We start from the raw sequence: 14,941 nt of genomic DNA, 5'->3' as shown, positions 1-14,941 counted from the left end.
GTTGCTCCCCAACTCCTTTTACTTCTGAATGTTGCTCATGGATTCAAAAGGTTGGGGATCCCTGCAGTCTACTCCATTTGGAAGGCAATAACAAATGGGGCATTTGCTCCACTAACAGAAAAGGCACCTTATCATGACCATTCAGCTTTTCAATCATTTCCATTTGATCCATTTGTATCTGTCATACAGAGATTATTGTGTCATTTTGGGGTCATTATATGACACTGGAATCAAACATGGGGATAAAGGACAGACTTGTTCAGTGCTGGGAAACTGGGATTAAACCTTCCAACTCCAATTACAGGAACAAAGAACAGGGAGTCAGATTTATACAGATCAGCTGGGATTCTCATTGGAGGATTATTTTGCATTTTAATACTGCCACAGTCCCTGGAGAGCTGGTGAAGTTTTTTGAGCAATATTGCTTTAAGAATACAACCCTGATGTTGCTGGACTACAACTCTCAGCTTGCCTTAACCCTGATAATATGTAAAAAAAATTCTGGAATTTAGTCTATGGACACACAGGCTGTTGTCAGCAGCTGTTTTCAGCCTGTTACACAGGCTAATTCTTAATAGTGATGGGCGAATTTCTCCCATTTTGCTTCCCCAAACAATTTGTGAATTTCCCGCAAAATTCGCGAAATGGCGAAAAATTCACAAAAAAATAGTGAAATTCTAACGTTTTCAAGGAAAAAATCGAGCAATCTGAAAGTTTTCACAAAAAATCTAGCAATTCGAACGAAATCGGAAATTGACGCCGGCGAATTTTCACCAGCAAATTTTCGCATTAGATTTGCAAATTTATTAGCCGGTGGCGAAACTCTGAAATTCATCGCAAAATTCGTGCCAGGCAAATTTATTTGTCCATCACTTATTCTAAATCAATAGAGCGGGGCACTGAGCAGATCTGCTTCTCTCAGCCTGCAAAGTTACTCAAAACATCTGCTGATCAGCCACTGAAAACAGCCTGTGCGTCCATAGCCTTATAGTTCAGCAACAACTGACTGAAGTTTGGTTGAGCAGTGCAGTGCTGCAGGTTTTAGTGTCCCTTTAATGGAGACATATTACAAAAGTTAAATGATCTCACTATAGCAACTATTTATTTGCTCCAGCCTATTTACAGTTTGTGGGAAAAAGGAGAAGTTACAGAACTTTGCACCACAGTGTAGATTTTGGTGGAAGCATAAACCGCATGTTGTGGTTAAATTCTGTTTTATTTCTCAGTTATTCACAATTTGTTTAGAAATATCACCACAACAATTACATTCCCAGTGAAAACATGCAGGGGCTTGAGGAATGGAGACTTTATACAAAGTGCTTTAGGGCTATTAAATATGCCTACAGAAAAACCAGAGTTGGTCATTCATTGCTTTGAATAAAGCAAAGGTTTGTCAACACACTTTTAATAATGTAATATGATGCTCATTGTAACTATGCTCAGTCCTGTTGTACTTTCATATTATATATATACATTTATAACTTTTTCTTGATGCAGACATTTTCACTATCCCCAGCGATGGCTACGCTCACAGCGCAACAGTTCGCCAGGCGTAGATGCGCCAGGACAATGCTAATTCACTAAAATCCAAAGTTGCGTCAAGGGCTCCGAGCGCTGGCGAAGTTGCGCTATCGTTACTGCGCCAAGTGAAGCAAAGTTGCGCTAATTTGCACATGGCGGGAAGTTAAAGTTGAATGGACGTATATGTTGCAGCAAATACTTTACACTACACAAGCCCAGGGAACCTTAATAAAATAAAATAAAGTTGTTACACATGAACCCAGTGTATAGTTTATGTGTATAGTTTAAGTTTTTTGGAACTTAGAAAAAATTTTACCTATTTTTTGAGGAACACCTATCTATTCTATTGCACTTCGCCTGGTCTAAAATCCGCATCTAAGTGAATTTGCGCAGTTACATCCATTGGCAAGAGCGAAAATTCACCAGGCGTTAGGGAGCGAAGTACCGCCAGAGTCTATCTCCTTTGGTAGTGAAGTTACACCATCGACCGTACCAAATTGGCAAATTCTCCCCAGCCATAGTCCCTTCGCCCTTTAGTAAATTTGCCCATATATATATATATATATATATATATATATATATATATATATATATATATATATATATATATATATATATAGTCAACTACAAGAGGTCCTCTGCACTCAACCCATTATCAATATATTTAAGACAGCGACATTTTGTGCATACTGCTACTAAAAAATGCCTTACCCTTTAAACAAAACAGGGATTGTTTGTCCATATATTGCAATATATTTAAGCTGGCCAACTACGTCAAAGTCATCCCATATCTGGCCAGTCCTATGCTCAATTTTCATCTGATTCATTAAGAATTCTATGGTTTAATTATACATTTTATAAAAGGGACGAATACGTTTTACCTGCAACTTACTTGCTGCTTTCAAAGTAAAACTCCCAAACTTGGCTGCCCTTTTATTAGACACCAGTGGGATCACCTGACTATAGTTGGAGGGGGTGGGAGCTACAACATGGAGCTGGTCACTGCTCCTGTATAAACTATAATAAACAAGGGAAAGTTGTGCTCACCACTATTTTTTAAAACCATTAGGCGGGGGTGCAATGAGGGTGTGACCACAAAATACATATAGTCAACATATAGTCAACTACTACTTGTAGTTAACTATATGTATTTTGTGGTCACAGCCTCATTGCACCCCCGCCTAATGGTTTTAAAAAATAGTGGTGAGCACAACTTTCCCTTGTTTGTCATATATATATATATATTTAGAGAGGGAGAGGGAGAGGGAGAGAGAGAGAGACAGAAAGAGACAGAGAGAGACAGAGAGACAGAGAGAGAGACAGAGAGAGAGACAGAGAGAGAGAGAGAGAGATCATTTACCTTCCTTTCATTCCTTCTCATTCACTTTCATTATTCATTTTCATTTTTCAATCATTTTTATTGGCATTTATATCCATAAACCCTCAAAATACCATAAGCCAATGTTAACAATCAGATGTAAATATATGTGTCGCGCATGCCAGCGAATATAGCATTAGAATTTGTAGTAACAACTCATTCAGTTTTCTTCTTTATCCCTCTATTTTATTTGCATTATTATTGTCTATGGTCATGGTCTATGTTTTGAAAGTTTTGACTTTTAAGGAACAGTTCAGCGTGGAAATAAAAACTGGGTAAATAGGCTGTGCAAAATAAAAATGTAACTAATATAGTTAGTTATCTAAAAATGTAATGTATAAAGGCTGGAGTGACTAGATGTGTAACATAATAGCCAGAACACTACTTCCTGCTTTTCAGCTCTCTAACTCTGAGTTAGTCAGTGACTATAAGGGGGCCCACATGGGACATAACTGTTCAGTGAGCCCTCCTCAAGTCATTGATTGGTTACTGCCTGATAAAACAGGGAAGTGAAAAATATGTTCACACTTTTTCCTTTTCTGCCCCTAATTTGCATATGCAAATTAGGATTCGGATTCAGTTTGGTATTCGTGGATTGGATAGATGCTGGTTGGACAGCAAAACAAAAGATTCAGAAAAACGTTATGTACAAGGAAAGGGTTTGAACAGAAGAATAAAGTCGTGAGAATAACCACCTCAACAGCATTGGATATTGGCAGGACTGAATAGTGTGTCACTGCACAAATTCACATGAACCCCCTTGTTTTCTTTTTCACTTTCTCTTTATTTAAATAAAATTGAACCATTTTGATTTTGGAGATGGACCCTTCAAAAAGCTGCCTGTCTGCGGCTTCTGTAGTCACACAGAAAACCTATGATATTAATATAATGTGTTACGCTAAATTTAACTCACGCCCCATGTTTGGTACACGTGTCTCTTTCCTTCCAGCAATGTTTATATGTTTTAAAATCCAATACAAATATTCACTATACAATATACAATGTCAAATTGTAAAAGGTGTGTCTGTGGTGCCCTAGATTTCCCCTTTTTTTGGGAGGGGGGGGTTTAAGTTCTTGTGTTTTGTGGCAAAGTCAAATGGATTTCGAAGATGATTTACACTACAACAAAGCTACTTTCAAGAAGAAATGCCTGAGGGATATGGTCACATTGTATAAACATGGACCTAGTTTTAACTTCATTCAATACAATTAAAGGCTGATTAAGGATTTTTTGGGGGGGCCTAGGTTGCATTTTATTTATTTTTTATGAAGTGCCAGGAGTTCAAATGTTTTCACGAAAAAATCCTGAAGTTTGAATGTTTTCATGGAAAAATCAAGCAATTCAAACGTTTTCATGAATCGAGAAATTAGAACGTTTTCATGAAAAAATCGTTAAAATCTGAAATTGGCAAATTTTCACGGGAGATTTGCGAATGTATTCACTGGCGGCGAAACACATAAATTTGTGCCAGGTGAATTTATTTGCTCATAACTAGTGCTGAATTCCCAGTGATTCATTGCAAGGGGCGGCCGATTGTCCTGGGGATGCCCACAATATAACTCCAGGCCTGATTAAGCGCCATTTATACTTGACCCACTTCTAGTCGCTTTGCTTGGCCCATATGAGGGGACCTATAATAACGAAAAAAGCCAGGCAAAAACACTCACTCATTGTCCCAAATTAACCTAAATACATTGGAGCTTTCTAGGGGCAATAAATAACATGTAAACAAAAATAAAGAAAAACCCCTGTACAAGGAGCTACACCTGGACAAAGTATTGAAAATACTAAATTGCCTTTATTTAGTCCTCATAGAAAAAAAGTTAAAATCACACACACATTAAAATATGCCAGGCACACAGTGAAAAGTCAGGTGTCATCACATCGCTATATCATAATTACAAAATATATGTGCTTAAAAGTACCCAGTGCCTATTGGAAATGACCAAAATTGCACACACAATTAGCCGGCAGGTGTTTGTATATGTACAATAAAGGGCACATCTAATTCTACAATTGCTTATGAGTTATTTAAATAAATTGCCCCTTATACAGTATTCCCAAATACTGAACAATATAACACATCAAAAGTTAAAGTAATACAATTGTATTCAATAGGCACAACCTCCAGAAAACGTGGGGGCCTATATATCAACAGTCTCATTTTCGTGGTTTTAGTGGCTTTTGAGACCATGACTAAACTCTAAACAAACTCTAAGAGGGTTATTTATCAAAGTCCGATTTTATCTCAACAATTTCTGCTGCAAACTCGGATCAAATCCACTCGGGTTTTTTACGCTTATTTATTATTACATTTTCCCCGAAAATTAGATTTTCACGATTTTTCATCTTTTTCATCCGAAAATTCAGATTTTTTTTGGATTTTTCAACTGAAAACGCAGATTTTTTATGTTTTTTGCCCAAAAACCTAGCGCACATCCAAAAATCATTGGGACTTCTCCCATTGATTTAAATGCAGCCTCGACAGGTCTGAGATGCTGGATTTTTCGGATTCAGACTTTTCCATCCTCTGCGTTTAATAAATTCCGAAAAATTCGTGATTTTTTTAAAAGTCCAATTTCAGAAAAAATAATCACTAATTTTTTATGATTTTTGCATTCAGCGTTTAGTAAATAACCCCCTAAAACTGCGAATGTCGAGGAATTTAATATAAATTCCTAACAAAAAGGGTATGAATGGAAAATTGCTCTGAACTAAAAAATCTGAATACAGGTATGGGACCTGTAATCCGGAATGCTCAGGACCTAGGGCTTTCCGGATAATGGATCTTTCCGTAATTTGGATCTTCATACCTTAAGTCTATTAGAAAATCATGTAACAATTAAATAAACCCAATAAACTGGTTTTGCTTCCAATAAGGATTAATTATAATTTAGTTGGGATCAATTACAAGCTACTGTTTTATTATTACAGAGAAAAAGGGAATCATTTTTAAAAAATTGGATTATTTAGATAAAATGGAGTCTATGGGAGATGAGCTTTTCGTAATTTGAATCTTTCTGGATAACGAGATAATGGTTCCCATACCCGTACCTTGAAAATTTTAGTTTTTTAGACAATTCCTAGCGAAAAAAAATGCTAAAACCTGTAAAAGTCTGAATTGATTTAGAGCAGCCCTTCTATAGGACCTCGTCAACTTTTACCTGGCAAAGTTTTGTACTAGTGCTTTTTACACTTCATAAATATCAAATTTGTAGAGCTTTTTTAAAGAATGCGAAAACCACGAATTTTAAAGAAAAAAAAAATAGAAATCTGATTGTTAGTAAATGACCCCATAGTGTCCATACCTAGCAACATGTAAATGAGTTGATCAGGCAGAACATTAACCCACTGGATAAGTCTCACCATCTCCATGGTAGAAATATTCTTGAGTCCATTAGTCCTGGAGGCCAACGACCAATGAATATGTTGCCCTTGTGGACTTCCTCACAGGTATTCAAAATGTGAATGGTCAATTGGGGGCCTAACCTTTGATCAGCCAGTGCCTAAATGGTAAACTGCACAACTTTACCATTTATTTATTATTATAGTTCTGCTTTTATAAAATGTTTTTCTGGTGAACTTTTCTTATAACATGCCTCCACCCTATGATGTAGAATTGCACAAACAGGCAGTTATTGCTAATCTGGTAAGCAAAATAGTGTATTGTATTGCTTAAGAAGCCATACATATTTAACCCTATCTTGGACCAGAATTTACTGTCTAGCTGAGTTGGTACAAATATTGATTACTAAAGACTCTCTTTCCCAGTTGGACCCTAACAATGTTGTGTAGAGGAAGGGAGGAATGTAGTGAAACTACACCTCTCAGATGCACAAGTTAAAGGGATACTGTCATGGGAAAACATGTTTTTTTTAAAAAAATGCATCAGTTAATAGTGCTGCTCCAGCAGAATTCTGCACTGAAATCCATTTTTCAAAAGAGCAAGCAGATTTTGTTGTATTCAATTTTGAAATCTGACATGGGCTAGACATATTGTCAGTTTCACAGGTACACCCAGTCATGTGACTGGTGCTCTGATAAACTTCAGTCACTCTTTACTGCTGTACTGCAAGTTGGAGTGATGTCACCCCCCAGCAGCTTAATAACAGAACAATGGGAAGGTAACGAGATAGCAGCTCCCTAACACAAGATAACAGCTCCCTGGTAGATATAAGAACAGCACTTAATAGTAAAAGCCAAGTCCAGCCTACCAGAAAGTAGTTCCATCCTAAAGTGCAGGCACAAGTCACATGACTGGGGCAGCTGGGAAACTGACAAAATGTCTAGCCCCATGTCAGATTTCAAAATAGAATATACAAAAATCTATTTGCTCTTTTGATAAATGGATTTTGGTGCAGAATTCTACTGTAGCAGCACTATTAAAGGAGAAGGAAAGCTATGGAGGCATTTTATTGCCAATAGATTAGCTGCAATAGTGCAAGATAGAATGCTATGTTTATTCTGTAGAATGTTTTACCATACCGGAGTAAAAAGCTCTAGAAACTCTCTGTTTGTTTAGGATAGGAGCTGCAGTAATAACGTGGTGTGACATCACTTCCTGTCTGAGTCTCTCCTTGCTCTGGCCTCAGATTTCAGTAGAGAAGGGAGGGGGCGGGGGGAGAGGAGCAAACTGAGCATGCTCTTGCCCAGGGCAATGAGGTTTAAGCTGAACGCAGGAAGTCTGATACAGAATGTTTTCCCATGACAGTATCCCTTTATATAAGTAGGAGGCCAAAGGTTCTTAAACATGAAATTAATTGTTTATTTAGCAACACACCACAGGGTTATAACTCCCAGTGTCACTTAGGTAGATAAATGCTACCACTAGCAATCAGCAGTACGGTGGAGCACAAGACTGCTTGTTAGCTAATTCTATCCAACTTACACTCCAGGAGTGTCTATGGCAGATGTAGCCCTTGTTCAACTGGGTCCCTGTTCCCAGACTTCACTAAAGGTGTTTTCCCTTTAGGGTACTCTATTTAATGGGTTCTTGTCTCTCTTGACTTAATGTTTTTTATAATTTGCAAGATATCAGTTTAATAATGATCCTAGCAATCTGCATATCATTCTTTTTCAGTTATCCATTGAACAGGATATATGAAGGGATGGGCGAATTTTTTCGCATTGTTTCGCTGCAGAAATGATGCCCATAGACTTGTATGGCATCACCCGTCAAAAAAAAGAAATTGACGCCCATAGACTTTAATGGATGTCGGCGACATTTCGAATTTGACCCGTTTTGCTTCGCCAGCGAAATGTTGCCGATGCCCATAAATTCAAAAAAATGTTGACACGAGACAAAGTTTTTTTTTAACACGCATCATTTTTTTTTTTTACATACAACGACATACAAGTCTATGGGCGTCATTTACGCGGCAAAACAAGGCAAAAAAAAACCACCCATCCCTAGTTGCCTGCTAAATGGTTGCTAACATGCTATAGGTCACTAGTCCAAGTACACAAATGCCAACTTATCTTACATTTTCACCTTAGGGGGTTATGTAATAAAAGGCCCAGGAGCAGTAACCCTTAGTAATCAGCAGGTACAATTTACTGTTTACTAGGGTTGCCACCTTTTCTGGAAAAAAATACCGGCCTTCCTATATTCTTACCTTTTTTCCTATTAATAACATTGGCATCAAGCATCATTTTTACCGGCCAGGTCAGTAAAATACCGGCCAGGTGTCAACCCTACTGGTCACCTATGTAAAAGCAAACACCTTATTGGTTGCTATGGTTTACTGTTACTGCATTTTATTACTTATGGGGGTTGGTATATTATCAAATAACAAGAACAAACGTTGCACCAAAAAGCAGCCAATCAAATGTTTTCTTTCAAACAGCAGTTTAGTAAACGCTACCCACGGGTTGCTATGGGTTGTGAGAACTGGAGCAAACGTTGTCCTGTTATGACATTATCCACTTAGAAACTAAGTGGATTTGTTTTTATTTGCCTTAACCCCTGGAGATGTTTCTTTGATTTTTGTTGAACATTTTCTCATTTGAGAAAATGTACACCAAAATACTGCAACAGAAAGTATTACATTTTGCTCTGGCCACAGTCCATGCAAGAAGGTGCCTCCTGACCAGTGAAACCACAGATCCGATGCTTTTGGGGTGTCTTTTCTTTACTGCATATGTGCAGCACTAGATTTAGGCTGTGAGTTGACAATGGCAAGGGTGAAGCTTTCAAAGGCGAATCAAGTAAGATCCAACATTATGGGGTCCATTTACTAACAATCAAATTTTGTTGTGTTCCACAAATTTTTCTAAAAAGCTCTAAAACTTAAACATAATCAAGTGAAAAAAACACAAAAGCCCTTCATGCAAACTTCGCCAAGTAAAAGTTCTTGAGGTGCTTTAGAAGTCAGTAGGAGGAGCACTGATACTATAGGACCGTTGTGGTTTCAAAAACCTCTAAAACCACTAAAATTCAACCTTCAACGATGCAAAAGAGAAAGAACTGAAAAATATTAAAATGTTTAAAATATGGTAGCTACGGTTATAAGAAAATAAAACACAGGCAAGCTCATTCATAAATGTGCCAATATGATGGTCAGGCAAGAGAGAAGCCTCTCAGTACTTACTGGTTTTTGGAGCTCACAACCTTGACTGGGTTCTGTGTATTCCAAGCTGTTGGTTAGAGCCCTCCTCCCTATATCTTATTTTGTGCATAACACTTTAAAATGAAGTTCACAAAGCAGTTCACATTCTTCTTTTCCTGTTTCACTGATCTTATGTCTTATAATTTCCCCTTTTGGCTTTTTTTAACTCTTTCACCGCCAAGAAGTATTTTGCACTTTAGTTGAACATACTGCCAGGCAAATTCTTTTACATTTGCTGCTCTTTTATTTTAGGGCCATTTTCTGGAGGTGGAGCTTTTAGTTAGGAAATGATGCTTTTTTTTCTCACAAAGCCTATATATTGGTACTGAAGTGGGATTGCACAAAAGGAACTGTTGTGCAATCTCACTTCAGTAACAATATATAGGCTTCTAAATACCTAAAATAATAAAAAAAAAAATGTTTACATAATGTGGAGAAGTAGATATTGTTACATTCTGACAAATCCAGAATGTGTTCATAGGTTCATAAAGCTTAACTATAGAAATAAGGAAGAAAAGTTGTACATTATGTTTTGTGCTTCTGTACCAGCCCAAGGCAACCACAGCCCATTAGCAGTAAAGATCTGTGTCTCCAAAGATGCCCCAGTAGCTCCCCATCTTCTTTTCTGCTGATTCACTGCACATGCTCTGTGCTGCTGTCACTTACTGAGCTTAGGGACCCACTCACAATATACAGTACACATAGAATAGAAATGTCACAATATAAGGCTGATTAGTAATTAATACAGATAATTACTACATGGCAGCACAGAATCCAGTGCAATTAGCATCAGAATTTAATAATCAGCAAACCTGTAGCATCAGCTTATATTACAGGGGAAGCTCATTTTCTGCTGGATAATTAGTGACAACCCCTAAGCTTAGCTTCTCAACAGCTGAATAATAAAATATTCCAATTTCAAAGTAATTTTTTGGGTACTTCGACCATCGAATAGGTCAAATTCGATCAAATTCGACTATTCGATAATAGAAGTACTGTCTCTTTAAGAAATCCTTCGACTTCATACTTCGCCACTTTAAACCTACCGAAGTCCAGTGTTAGCCTATGGGGACCCAGGACTTTTCTAAGCTTTTTTTGGTCAAATAAAAATTCTTGATCAATCGCTTAAAATCGTTCGATTCGAACGATTTTTATTCGATCGTTCGATCAAAGCATTTGCGCTAAAATCCTTCGAATTCAATATTCGAATTGGAAGGATTTTACTTCGAGGGTCGAATTCGAGGGTTTTTTAACCTAACCATATATTTTTGTAAACTGCAGATTCTCCTGAATCCAAAATGGATAATAAGATATTATTCAACTTTGAACTAACGAACTGCCAAAACTTTGATAAAATTAAGGGTTTTTATGAAATTTCTAAATCACCTCAATTCTTAAATTTTATGAAAACTCATCTCCCACAAATTCATATGTACCAAACAACCTACAGTAAATATGAATGCCAGAGATCAACTGAATAGTTTGATGTCCAATGTATATAGGTTTACCCAAGTACGTGGCACAGAGAGGCCCATAAATATAAACAATGTATAATATGGCAGCTGAAAAATAAGCACCCAAAGATATAAACGGCGAAAAATTTGCGAAACGATGCCGGCGCCCGTTTTTTGACGTCGGCGCCCGTTTTTTGACGTCGGCGCGCCCGTTTTTTGACGTCGGCGCCTGTTTTTCCGAACAAAATTTTTTTCCGCCGGCGAATTTTTGCCGTGAATTTTTGCGGGCGTTTCGCGAATTTATTCGCTGGCGGCGAATTGCGCAAATTCGCAGCGATTTCACGCCTGGCGAATAAATTCGCCCATCACTACTAATCAGTTGTAGTTTTGAGTATAAAAAAATCTGTTTCTGACATATGCCCGTAAAATAAATAATGAAAACATAATTTTATTTCAGATATTTAAAAGACTATGGGGCAAATTGGCTAACGCTAGTGAGAATTCGCCAGCGCTACTATAGCGCTACTTCGCACCCTTATGCCATGCGAAGTTGCGCTCTGGCGAACGGACGTAACTACGCTAATTCACTAAGCTGTGGATTTTACTGAACGTTACCTCTTGTGCCAGACTTTACTTCGCCACCTCAGACCAGGCGAAGTGCAATAGAGTAGATAGGACTTGCTTAAAAAAAAGTTGACATTTTTTCTATGTCCCAAAAAATGCTGGCGTCTTTTACTTTTTTAAGGGTGATAGGCTGAAAAAGATCATACATTTTTTGGGGGCACCCTCCTTCCCCCCTACATTTCCTAACATATGGCACATAAATTATACACTGGGCTCATGTGTAGGGCAATATAACAACTTTATTTTCTTTTATTAAGGTTCCCTGGGCTTGTGTAGTGTAATGTATTTGCTGCAACATATACGTCCATTGTACTTTAACTTCCCGCCGTATGCAAATTAGGCATCACTAGCGTAACTTCGAACTGCAGATTGTAACATTGTTAGCGCAATTTTGCAAATGATCGGTAACTTGTGCGCAACTTCGGATCTTCGTGAATTTGCACGAAGTGTGGCGAAGTCAACGCTGTCACAACTTCGGAGGTAGGAAAATTTGCCCCCATATTGTGCTACGGAAGTAGAATTCCAGCATATTTTAAAGATTTAGGTTGACCTGAGAAAATAGATTTATAGTTTTCCCTGGTTAAACATAAAGTCCCCTCCCAGGATATTCCCGTAACTTGAAGGAGCACTAAATGCTCAAAAATGGTCTGGCAGTAAGTGTTAATTGAAGTGCAAATGCTTCTGACAAGTAAGGAGTTAATATGGAAAGAAGAGAAAGAGGAAATCACAAAAATAAAAAATCTAAGGAAAATTAGTAGGAACTACTTTGTGAAGTGCGTGTGAAAGTGAACCAAAAGAAGATACAGTGGGAAGGCATGTGGCCAACATTAAAAGAGACTGCGTAGGAACCTTGTATAACAGTAACTGCTGAAAGGCTTCCCCCCCATTGGAACATTTGTAAATGAGCTTGTCTGTGTTTTATTTTCTTATTACCATGGTTACCATATTTTGCAAATGTGCATATTCTTCACTTGTGAAGTTTTCTTTTGCATCATAACACTGGCTTATTTGCCTTTTATCTTCTCATACTTCCCCCTTGTCACCATCTTCTCCTGCCTGTAATAATATAATATTATTAGTAATTGGCTGAATTAACCATTTAGGATGCACATCACCATCAAACAGAAAGGACTTGTTGTTACACACTAGAGGAGAATAAACTGGAGGTCCACACAGTCTCGCAGATGAACACAGGAACGACTTTATTCAGTCATCAGTATACTGTAGCTTCTCCAATAATGGTTATTACACAAGTCCCAATTTTATTACAGGTATAGGACCTGTTATCCAGAATGCTCGGGCCCTGGGATTTTCCGGATAATTTGGATCTTCATGCCTTAAGTCTATTAGAAAATCATGTAGCATTAAGTAAACCCAATAAGCTGTGTTTTCTTCCAATAGGGATTAATTATATCTTAGGTTGGATGAAGTACAAAATATTGTTTTATTATTACAGAGAGAAAGGTAATAATTTTAAAATATTTGGATTATTTGATTATAATGGAATCTATGGGAGATGACCTATGTTGTTAGTTTCCCAGGTACCCTCAGCCATGTGACTTGTGCTCTGATAAACTTAAGTCACTCTTTACTTCTTCTTTGCAAGTTTTAGTGATATCACAACTCCCACCCTTTCCCCACAGCAGGGGTTCCCAACCTTTTTTTACCCGTGAGCCACATTCAAATGTAAAAAGATTTGGGGAGCAACACAAGCATAAAAAAGTCCTTTGGGGTGCCAAAAAAGGACTGTGATTGGCTATTTGGTAGCCTCTATGTGAACTAGCTGCCTACAGGAGACTTTACTTGGCACTATACTAAGTTTTTATGCAATTAAAACTTGCCTTTTGAAGCCTGGAATTCAAAAATAAGCTCCTGCTTTGAGGACACTGAAAGCAACATCCAAGTAGTTGGAGAGCAACATGTTACTCACAAGCTACTGATTGGGGATCACTGCCCTACAGGAAAAATGACCTAAGATGGCTGCCTACACACTGAACTTAAAAAACCACATTAATGGTTCAAGAATAACATTTTAAATGGTAGAATGATTTACTTGCAATGTACACAGTCTAATTTAGTAATAAAAACTATACCATAAAAATCATGGTCCCTTCAAGCGTTTGCATAATATTTCAGTATGTATAATTTTTTTTTGCATATTGGGCTTTCTGTATTCTGTACACTGGGAGACCTGTTGGTCAGGACCAAAAATAGTGGGCTGTGAACAAAGTACTTAGATTATATTCTGCCGTGAAACTGTTTGTGGATATGTGACTACAGCAAGTTCTGCTTATGTTCATCAAAACAAACTGGTGATAGATTGATTGGTCAAGTGCAGGTACACTGAAGAAAGCACAATTCTGATAGGTTGCTCCAACTCCAGCAAAAACTGTAATTGTAAATCTTCAACATGGCCTTAGATATCAGTGGGCACTTTGAGCCATTTGTTATACACTAGAGAGGAAATAGGGGGAAGAAAATTACACCATGTGTGTTAAAATCTCTAAAAATCAGAGGTTTTAAGAGCAGAACATATATAAAATTCAATAAAGCAGGTCAAAACAATAATTAATAATTCTTTCATTAAACCAGATTTATTATGTAGCAACAGATAACAAAACATCTTATTTTAAATGCATTCAGACAAAAATAATTACAATATTTATCTTAATTTCTACATTCTTGACTGGTGGCCAAACGGTTATTGGATCCCCAGTCATTTGTTCATATTGTATAATCTTAAAATACCGGAAAAGGTAGTTTCTCAGTGTAATATTTTCTTTAAAGATGATATGTGCAACATTAAGGGGAAATGTGTTGATGTCGCAGTGAACAGTTGTAGAAAGGACAAGGGACACCAGAGACTAAAATATGAAAAAACACTAAACCAGTAGAAAAAGTGGTCCAGGTGCACCAGCCTCAGACTCTCACCAGGAGGAGCATAAACTGAATGGTTGGGTTGATCATGGACCAGTTGATTATATGCCCTTAGGGCATAAAATGTGTAAGGCATGGAGATGTTTTAATGTAGCTTTGAATAAGGACTTTTTACATTTAACAATGTGACCCTTGTGGAATCCATTGAGTGCCTCAGTGTCCATACTTTTGTTGTTACAGGAACAAACTTATGTGAAATGTTGAAAGTGATGCCATGTTCAGGAAGAATGCTGTGGTACTGTTGTCTCCATTATACAATAGTCAGTAAGGACCAGTGTATCAGGCACTAAGCAGTCATGGAGAGTGATGAGCAAATCCAGCTTTGAATGAAAAAAAATTCATGTAACTCCCATAATTCACAAAATGGTTCAAAAAGTTAAAGGGGCATTTTTTCTTGAGGCAACTTTCTTTGTCTGTG

The 14,941-nt window shown here is 37.5% G+C and overlaps 1 protein-coding gene across 1 annotated transcript in view; it reads right to left on the bottom strand.

Annotated features, from left to right (window-relative positions):
• Positions 1-14,941, bottom strand: part of LOC108695947 (sialic acid-binding Ig-like lectin 10) — a 72,104-nt gene that overhangs the window by 45,542 nt on the left and 11,621 nt on the right. The gene's annotated exons all lie outside the window — the stretch shown is intronic.

This window comes from Xenopus laevis, chromosome 7L, assembly GCF_017654675.1.
Source record: "Xenopus laevis strain J_2021 chromosome 7L, Xenopus_laevis_v10.1, whole genome shotgun sequence".
NCBI classification, from domain to species: Eukaryota; Metazoa; Chordata; class Amphibia; order Anura; family Pipidae; genus Xenopus; species Xenopus laevis.
The sequence above is the reverse complement of the archived record's forward strand: the minus strand, read 5'-3'. Positions and strand labels throughout refer to the sequence as shown.